Source organism: Micromys minutus, assembly GCF_963924665.1.
Source record: "Micromys minutus genome assembly, chromosome: 1".
Lineage (NCBI taxonomy): Eukaryota > Metazoa > Chordata > Mammalia > Rodentia > Muridae > Micromys > Micromys minutus.
Window position 1 is genome coordinate 77,152,462 of NC_137969.1, and position 9,914 is coordinate 77,162,375.

General features: G+C 41.0%; 1 pseudogene across 1 annotated transcript; it reads right to left on the bottom strand.

The window, feature by feature from the left end:
• Positions 1 to 9,109: 9,109 nt before the first annotated feature.
• On the bottom strand, positions 9,110 to 9,632 carry LOC308427634 (serine/arginine-rich splicing factor 3-like; annotated as a pseudogene). The gene has a single exon. The product of its transcript is annotated as a serine/arginine-rich splicing factor 3-like (transcript).
• Between the last annotated feature and the right edge of the window lie 282 nt (positions 9,633 to 9,914).

The following is a 9,914-nucleotide window of genomic DNA, read 5'->3' on the forward strand; positions in this document are numbered from 1 at the left end:
GAGAAGATGCAAAAACCAAAAAGCTCCTAACCCAAAATGTCCAGGAGATCCAAGACACAATGAGAAGACCAAACCTAAGGATAATAGGAATAGAAGAGGGCGAAGAATATCAACTAAGAGGCACAGTAAATATCTTCAACAAAATTGTAGAAGAAAACTTTTCTACTCTTAAGAATGAGATGACCAAGAGCATAAAAGAAGTCTACAGAACTCCAAATAGGTTGGACCAGAAAAGAAATTCCTCTCGACACATAATAGTCAAAACACCAAGTGCCCAAAACAAAGAAAGAATACTAAAAGCAGTAAGGGAAAAGGGTCATGTAACATATAAAGGCAGACCAATCAGAATCACACCCGATTTCTCAACAGAAACTATGAAAGCTAGAAGAGCCTGGACAGATATCATGCAGACCCTAAGAGAACACAAGTGCCAGCCCAAGCTGCTATACCCAGCAAAACTATAAATCACCATAAATGGCGAGACAAAGATATTCCAAGACAAAACTAAATTCACACAATATATGACCACAAACCCCGCACTACAATGAATTATAGGTGGAAAACCCAATACAATGAGGGCAACCACCTCATAGTAAAAACAAGAAAACTTCTAAGCAAGAAAACCAAAAGAAGAAAGACACACAGACACAATTCAACCTACCAAAGCAATAATAGCAGGAAACAGCAACCACTATTCCTTGATATCTATTAACATAAATGGACTCAACTCCCCAATAAAAAGATATAGGCTATCAGACTGGATACATAAACAAAATACAGCATTTTTCTGCATACAGGAAACTAATCTCAGAGACAAAGACAGACACTATCTCAGAGCAAAAGATTGGAAAAAAACCTTCCAAGCAAATGGCCCCAAGAAGCAAGCTGGAATGGCCATTCTAATATCGAATAAAGTAGATTTTCAACCAAAAGTTATCAAAAAAGACAACGAAGGAAAGAAAAAGGAGTGAGGAGGTTTGTCTGTGAGGTCAGAATTGCCTTAGAAAGGTATGTGAAGTAAAACCGTTGCAGTCTGCATGACCAAACAGAGAGATGGGGTAGGAGGACCGCAGCAGCTAAGTGTGGAGAAGAGAGCATCCCCTGAGGAATCGCAGACCTAGGGACAGTTCAGGTACCTAGTCAATCACTGGACAGGTAAGCACAGGATTAAGTTAAGGTCCCTCTTCACATTGCACACTAAAATTAATTCTGGGCCTCTTTGAAAAAAAAAAAAGGAAACAGGAACTGTGATTTTCTAATTTTTTGTGAGACATTTTAAATATAACACCTTGTTACCATAAACTAGAAGTTTAAATATACTGAGTTTGGAATTTATGTCAAGAATTTCCATACGAAAAATTGAAAAGTAAATTAAAAACAAACCAGACAAAAATATATTTTACACACACACATAAACACACACACAAATATACAAAGACCCTCTCCAAACCTAAAAGAATGAATGCTCCCATGGCAAAACAAACTGCTGAAGAGTTGACTCCAAACCAAAGCAAACAAACAGATATATTAATTTAAACCATCCATATACACATGTGAGAAAATTCAACACCATTCTCAGTCAAGGGAACATACACCAGAAAAGAAAATGGCTCCCTTTCAAAAGAAGCAAAACTATGCTAGAATGTCATCCTATAAATGTTTCTGGAAAATAAATATTTCCATGTATAAATGTGTAGGCATGTAATCCATATCTATTTGGTGACATTAATTTCACATCATAGACAAATGGAAAATAATCTATACTATCAGTTTCACCCGCATAATATCAAATAAGCATAAAGGTTTACATACAAAACAACCTACCATACCACTGTTAACACTGAAAAATAGGAGTCAAATGTTTAAAATATACAGATTGAGTCTGTGAGTTATGGTGAAGTTATGCAGCAAGCATCATACAGATATTGATGTCCCACCTCTTTTCAAAGTATGGTGTTCTCTTAACAACATTCTGCAACAACAAGCAAGGCCCATGGGGACTATTCAGTCTCACATCACACTCTTACACTAAAAACTGTAACCAATTTTCAGCTGTCTCAAGGATCAAGGTAAAATTCCTCAGTAATTTCTTAGGCTTTGTGATCTGATTTAAATGTCTGTTTTCTCAGACACCGTCCCAACAAGGCTGAGGTGATACCTGCCTCCTAGTCTTTCAGTCTTGCCTTGTCAAACCACCTTTCTTGCACAAGTACCCCTAGGACCACCTCCTTTACCTCCAGATGGCAGCTTCTATAGCTCAAGAGCAATGTCTGAGGAACCTACTCCAAACATTTAGCTCAGCACCACTGCCTGAACCCTTAGACCTGTATTTCTGTTGTCCTCCATGTAGATAAAACACATTTTAGCATTCATTCCTTACCCAGTAAGATCTGAAGGTCTTCGGTGTGAGGAAAAATGTATGGAGTATTTCTGTCAGCCTTAGCATCGTGCATAGAAGCAGTTTGGTAAGTATGCCGAAGGGTTAATCAATGCTTGGAAATACTAAAAAGTCCACAGAGAGCTGGTATTATGTCTCTTCTCATCAACAATCAAAACCAAGGAAGCAGCAATTCTCTCATACAGGAAAGCCCAAAACATTGAATAGTGGCATTAAAAAAAATTCCCTCTAGCAAGAGCCAAACAACTTTTTGTCTTGATGAAAGTCACAACACAGTAGAGATGGGCAGCACTAATGAGTGGACATTTGGATAGAGAAGGGTCCCTTGTGGGAGGCTATCATGAATAAAGCACATATTTAAACTCTGTTAAAAGTGCCATACATTGGTTCTGTTTGTTTGTTTGATTTTGTTTGCTCCCCTCCTATTTTTTGCCTTGAACAATGTGAATATCCCAACTGGCAACACTCAGGGTCTGAGGGTTTCAGCATCTTCCCCTTGCCCTAAGAAATCAGTGTAACCAGGAATAAGTGCTACCTATTTTTAATCCTACCTCCTGGTCAATAATCTCTCTTGGCTAAATATCAGCCCTGTTTAAATCCCATACTTCTCCTCTGGGTCTTCTCCTATATTAGTCATATTTGGAAGATGAGGAAAAAAAACAGATCTACAGATCCTTGCTCACTGGACTCCTTTCAAATTCATAATTACAAGTGTTGCAAGATACTTGATTACACCATGAACCCTGGGATTGTGTTATTTATTGGAAAAACCTGTTTCTAGTTGTTGTGTGGCTCAGCCCTAGCACACACCTTTAATCCAAGAGCTTTCTGTTTACTGCCAACGGGATTAAATCAAGTCAGCAGTAAGTCAAAAGGCAGAGTGAGCAACCAGTTGATAAAGAGTGAACACAGAAAAAAAAGAGAGAGGAAGAGAAAGTCAGGAGGACAGATAGAGAGGCACACAGGAAGTAGAGGAATGGGTCATTCAATTTGAGGGTTTTTTCCAGACTGGCAAAGAGAAGGAGGAAGGTCATCTGGATGCTTTCTCTACCTCTCTGAGCTAGCAGGCTTTCCCTCAGCATCTGGCCCTGAGTCTGGGCCAAAATCAAACATTTAAGATTTTGATCACACACACGCACACACACACACACACACACACACACACCACAAAAGTATCAGGTACTCTTCCTGATGCTGCCTGCTGCTCAGCCTACTTTTTAAGGATACACTTCATACCATCTTTCATCTCCTCAAGTTCCCCATGGTCCTCTCTACTCCCTCATCCATAAGTGATGACCCTGTTTTCTGTATCTCTGAGAAAACAGACACATGAAAACACACTCCTTCTGGTCTAAACCCAGCTTCTGTACCTGCCCCTACCACGCACTGCAGTTACCCCTCTGCAGCCAGCTCTCCACTTAAGCTCCAGGAGCAATCACCTCCTTGCTGTTCCAGACCATGGCTCAGGCCGTTTACCTCTCTCTTTTTACCTCTAACCCCATCCTTTCTGCAGGATTGTTCATCAGCAGGCAAGAGCCTACATTCTATTTTCTCTTACATTTTAATAAATCTACTTATTTTCAGGAAGAAAATCCCTCACACTAGTAAGTTATAAGTGTTTTCTACTTCTTGGCTCCTACCCCCAGATTCTTTTGAGCATAGTCCCTTTATGCTTCCATTCTGGTCCCTCCACCAAAAGTCTTTGTATCAACGTCCCCATTGACCTTCCCCATGCCAAATCCATGGGCATTTGTGTAGCTTGGCTAACTTACAGCATTTGATACCATCTGTCTTCCCTTTCATTGGTCAGCCTTCTTACCAATGTTTTCCACACACTCATTAATCTCAGGCTGTCTTGGCAGTTCAGAAATACACTGCAGTTTGCCACTTAATGATTGATAACTGTTTTTTGGGGGGGTTGTTTTATGGGTTTTTTTGTTTGTTTGTTTGTTTGTCTTACCAAGTCTTCATTAAGAGAAAGGCTTTCCCTTGTGGGACATCGTTTTATTTCCAATCTGACTGTATTCTATCATTCTTCTGGCTTCTTGGGTATCTTCTTTCTACCATATAGCTGCCAAGAAATCAAGCAAAACATTGCACTAGTATGAATAAGTATAGTTGATTAGCTCATAGCCACCGAAAAGAATTTATGTAAGGAAACAAGGTCATATTAAAAGTAGGCTTATCGGAGTTGAAAATATAAAACGAAATCAGTTAAATTTGAGTTTCTGGTAACAGATACATTTTCATCTGTCTGAGGACATTTTAAATGTGCCCATGGAACCCACTGTTGGCACCCAGCAACAGTGTGATTCAGCATAAAACAGTAGTACAGAAACTGCATGAGGAAGGATAAGACTTCCTTTGTTTAGGGGCTGGAAATGTCTCTTGGCAAATGACTGTGGAAGGTGTAGTTGGAAGGTGTATCCTAGGCTCAACTGAGTAAGTTGGCAGCCTAAGACCTGGAGAAGAAAGATGCATAGAGCCTCTGGGATTTTTGTGTCTGTTGGTCTGAGCTGCAGTTTTCCTAACCATCTAAGGTTACTCCACGCTCCCCGGGCAATAAAGCCTGGTGAAGAGAACCCCACCTAAGGCACCAACAAAAGGTGGCTCATATCTACTCACCCGCTTCTTCTTTCTCTTAGTGCCTCACTAGCTTTGGAACAAAATTTGATGACAGGTATAACAACATATGATCTGGTAGTCCAAAATATTTCTACACATGGAATAAACCATCTGTCAGCATTTACTAAGTTGCTACTTAACAAAGCACCCAACTAATAGAATTTAAATTTGGTTCTGATTGCAAAGATCTTAAAATTTCCTGGATGGCATTGGCCACTATAAACAGGGACCACTTATCCTCCTTGTCTAAGACAGTCTTGATTTCTGACTGGTATCCTGGAAAACTTGTTTAAACACTGGGGCTAGAGGTTTGGTCTGGTAATGGAGCACTTGCCTGGCATGTTTGAGATTGTATTCAACACCCACACCCACTATTTGAGAGGAAAGAAGGAAGGAGGAAAGAAGAGAGAAAGGGAGGAAGGAAGGGAAGTTAAGACTGCTTCATTCCATTGTAAATAAGTATGCTGGTTTTCGGCTGATAGATTCTATATACCATAAAGATAATCAGTGCGAGGAGGGGAGGTGACTGAAGAAGTCATGGTATTCTTTTCTTTCCTTTTTATTTTATTTTATATGCTTGGTTGATTTTTGAGACAGGATCTCTCTAACTATTCTTAAAGTAGGATAGAAATGGTAGTTTGGCTTAAATTAAGGAGAGTTTTAAATGAAGACGAAATATCTGAAGTTTTGTCTTGAGATAACCGCCACAGAGAACATTTTGGGAAAGGAGTGATGTTTTAAAATCTTGACTTTTTCTTTGGGTGTTTCTGTCTCCTGTTAAAAAGCTGCTTTTGGAGAAACCACAACATCAAGTAGTAAGTCCTTCCCAAAATGTCCCTCAAAAGGTCTTCCATCATGTCCCCACTTGTATAATTTCCCTATGAAGACATCAGGAGCTCCCTTACCTATAGATGAATCCTTACCATTCTGGAGCTTGATAAATAAAGACAATCTTAGAGGTCAGATATTATGAGATTGTACTAAATGTAAGGTGCATCTTATACCATGTGAGACAAATGAGCAATTAACCTCATTCCTATGTTTTAGATTTTAAAATGCTAACACAAGTGTATGGCTAAGCATTTTCTTCCTGAATCTAATGAAATGTCATGTATACTCACTTTGGGAATTACAGTCTTTGGGAAGCTGCTGGACGTTTTAGTCAGGTGGGTGCAGGTGACATTAGGAAAACGGTCATCACTGTGACGTGTGTTGTATGATTAACATTAGAGTGACCAGGGGCAGTCCTTGATTAGAGAGAGACAAACAAATGAAGCAACTGACTAAATATTGGCAGTATCAGTATTCAAAACGCTGTTTCAGTCAAATATTGAAACAAAAGTGGAGCATGAATTGCAAGTGAAGTCTTTAAGAATAAAGTCCTAGATGTCTATAAAACCTTAATAACGGTGAGGGGGATGGGTAAAAATAATCCACACTACATAAAGAGAAAACGAACTCCTGTCATTTGTGCTCTGGTACCCACACAGTGCCATGGCACAAGTAAGAGAGGGGGGTGGGAGAGACTCAGCTAAGATAGACTTTTAAAAAATATTACTAAGCCTTAAGAGGCCTGCTCCTTCCTACTCCACCGGCTCACCATGATCCTCGAGCATCCGCTCCTCCCATTTCTCCAGCTACATCAGCTCCTTCTCACTGCTAGGGCTCACCCAGGTCCTCTGAGGCTCCCTGCCCACAACCCCTGACTTACCAGCCAGGTCTACTCTTTTCAGGCCCAAAGGCTTGTCTAAACTCACCTCACTTGTTCCACCAAGTAGGTCTGCTTCTCCTTCCTGTAAACTCACCCGATTCCTCTAGGAGTTCCTTCCCTATGACATCAGATAGATGGACTCTTCCCACTCCAAAAGCTGCCTTACTTCTTCAGGACTCCCCTTCCTCTACACCACCCTCTTGGTCCCTTTCTTCCTACCCCAAAGGTCCACCTAAGGACTAGGATTATTCTCTTCTAAACCTCTAGGCCTGCTCCTTCATCTCCTTAGCCTACCCTCTTCCCCCTTGTTTGGGACAACCCTTCTTGCCCATCATCTAGGCTTTGCTCCTTCCACTCTGTAACCAATCCTCTGTTATCTCATTTCCCTGAGCTACTGCCACACTCTATAGATCTCCTGGTTCCTTCAAGACCTCCCAGCCTTCAGATTGGACCCATCCCTTTCTACCCTATATGCTTTTAAGAAATCTTATTTATAAATGCCTTAAAATATTTGCCTCAAAGATATCTTGGAATAAATGTAACAAAGGAAGCAAAAGACCTGTGCAATAAAAAGTTGAGATACTGCAAAATAAATTGCAGAGAATGGAAAGACCTCCCATGCTATGATGTGGTAGGATTAGTACGTAAGAATGCTAATATTACAAAAAGCAATGCATAGACTTGTTGCAGTAAGTATTAAAAAATAATGATGGTTTATCTCTTTACCAGCCCTGAGGGTTCACTCTTCAGGCCCAACCCTGATACAGAGCTGTGTGCACCTCTGGCACCCGGTCTGAGCCGACAACATGGTCCAACTTGTTCACACAACTTCCTTCCCTGGCAGTTTTCTACCTCCTGTTCTCTGCCTCTGTCCTGGGGTGTTTCTCTACCCCCAAATCTCACAAACACAACTCTACAGCCCGATAGCTTTTCATACAGGTTTATATGTTCAACTCTCAACCCCCAAACCCTCTACACAACAAGATTTCATCAAATAGACAAAGATACAAACTGCCCTTCTTTTTTTTTTTACTGTTGCAATATGATTTAATCTAATTGCGCGCACACACACACACACACACACACACACACACACACACAAACTGAAATCACAACTCCTCCAGATTTCTAAGAGAAAGGGTATGCATGCCTCCATATTCAACTGTGCATCGTTACAATTAACCATATTGTGAATTTTACATAATGGATCAATTTGGAATCCCATGCAACACCTCAAGTTATAAAATGAAATTAATTTTAAAACTTTGTTGAATGGTTTCATGCTGAAGATCAAAGCCACTTTTTATGGGAGACCTAAAGAATTACAACATACCATACTGGTGCTTGCTTCAAAATGTTAGCCACTAACTGCCACAATCCTCACTTCAACACCTAAAAAGATGCCTAATTCTCACAGGTGACAAGCAAGGGGGCAAATTCCTTCACCAGTGCAGTGCCTGCCTCTCGGTTGTGCTTCTTACAAAGGAGGAACTGGGTAAGCAGCTGCTTTCCTGGAGATAAGAACAACGCAGCAGTGGGCTCACTGACTACTACACAATTATGCTAGTGTTTTAATTCAAAAGCACTTGACAAGAAAATGTAAGTGTGGCTTCCAACAGGAATGTTACACCTGGACTTGATACCAAGCTCACAGACTGAGTGTGCAAGGAAAATCAGGCTTTCAAGTTAAACAACAATTTGTAACCAAAACTTTTAATCCCAAGGATTCTCACAAACATATTACAAATGACAGCATGAAAAAAAAATCGTGCACAGTAACTGAGTTCAGCTCTACAATGCACCCTTAAATGGATAGGACAGTGGTTCTTAGTCTTACATTTCCAAATAAAGACGTTACAACAGCTCTGCTTCCGCATATAGCAAACAGGAAGGAACCGCTTTGAGAATCTTCCGAGTGTGGTTCCTACCCTTTCCCTGTTGGCTGTGTTCACAGCAGCTTTGAAAGACTGCTTCACCATTTCACCCACAGTGCCACACAGTGTCTCCGCTACTACTGGAACTTTATTCAATTTCCGCCAGTTGCTTTATATCATTAGTACATCACACTTAAAACTGGGCAGGATCTAGATTTATTTCAGTCTATGAAAAACTAAAAATCAAAGAAAATTCAATCTCACTTAAGGGAACATTGTAAAGTAACAGTTCTTGATACCACATGCCTCATATGATCCATTTGAAACCATAGAGAATTACATTGTTTTTTGTGTCACTGTTCCAAGAGACAAAACAAATTTGAACAGCTAAAACATTTTAAAAATGCACCAAGCTTATGAAGTCTCAAACAAAACTTTGATTTCCTGTACATACTCCTGTCAAATGAAGTTATTTTCTGTACACTTTTGCAAACTGGTCTTCTATTTCCTCTCATTTGACCTAGATCAGCTACGAGACCTAGAGAAGGATCAAGACGGCTTGTGATTTCTCTCACGAGACAGAGACCTTTCTCTTCTCCTGTCTCTAGAAAGTGACCTGCTCCGACTTCGGGGAAAAGCTTCTCCTTCTTGGGGATCTGCGCTGAGGTGGAGGACTCCTCCTGCGGTAATCATCTCGAGGACGACGACCCCAAGAGGGAGGCGGGCCGCGATCCAGACTTCTCTTTTCACCATTCCACAGTTCCACTCTTACATGGCAGCAGCACAGTGCTCTTCTTACACGGCAGCCACACAGTGTTCTTCCATCGAGCTCGGGGACAGCATCAGCAGCATCTCGGGGATCCTCAAATTCGACGAAAGCAAAGCCAGGAGGGTTCCGAGCAACCCACACACTTCGGAGTGGTCCATAATAGCTAACAGCCCGTTCTAATTCAGTCTTGTTCCCATTGTTTCCAAGACTACCTACATAAACCTTACAGTCTAAAGGACAGGAATCACGATGCATTTCGAGATCCTGGATTCAAAGAGCCCAACCTCAAATCCTAACGCTCTGACAGGCCCACTTGCTTCCCTCTGGCTCTGCTCCACAGATGCTCTAAGTCCCATGTCGTCCACAAAATGCGTCCACAAAATGCCAAACTGCCCTTCTATATGAGATACTAGACCTATAAAATCCTTAATGTTTATAGCTATTCAATGCCAATCAATACCACCTGGGTCTAGCTGGCCCTTGGGAACCTCCATCTTGCCACGACCTCTCCTCTAGGTCCTCTTGTCCTCTGACCAG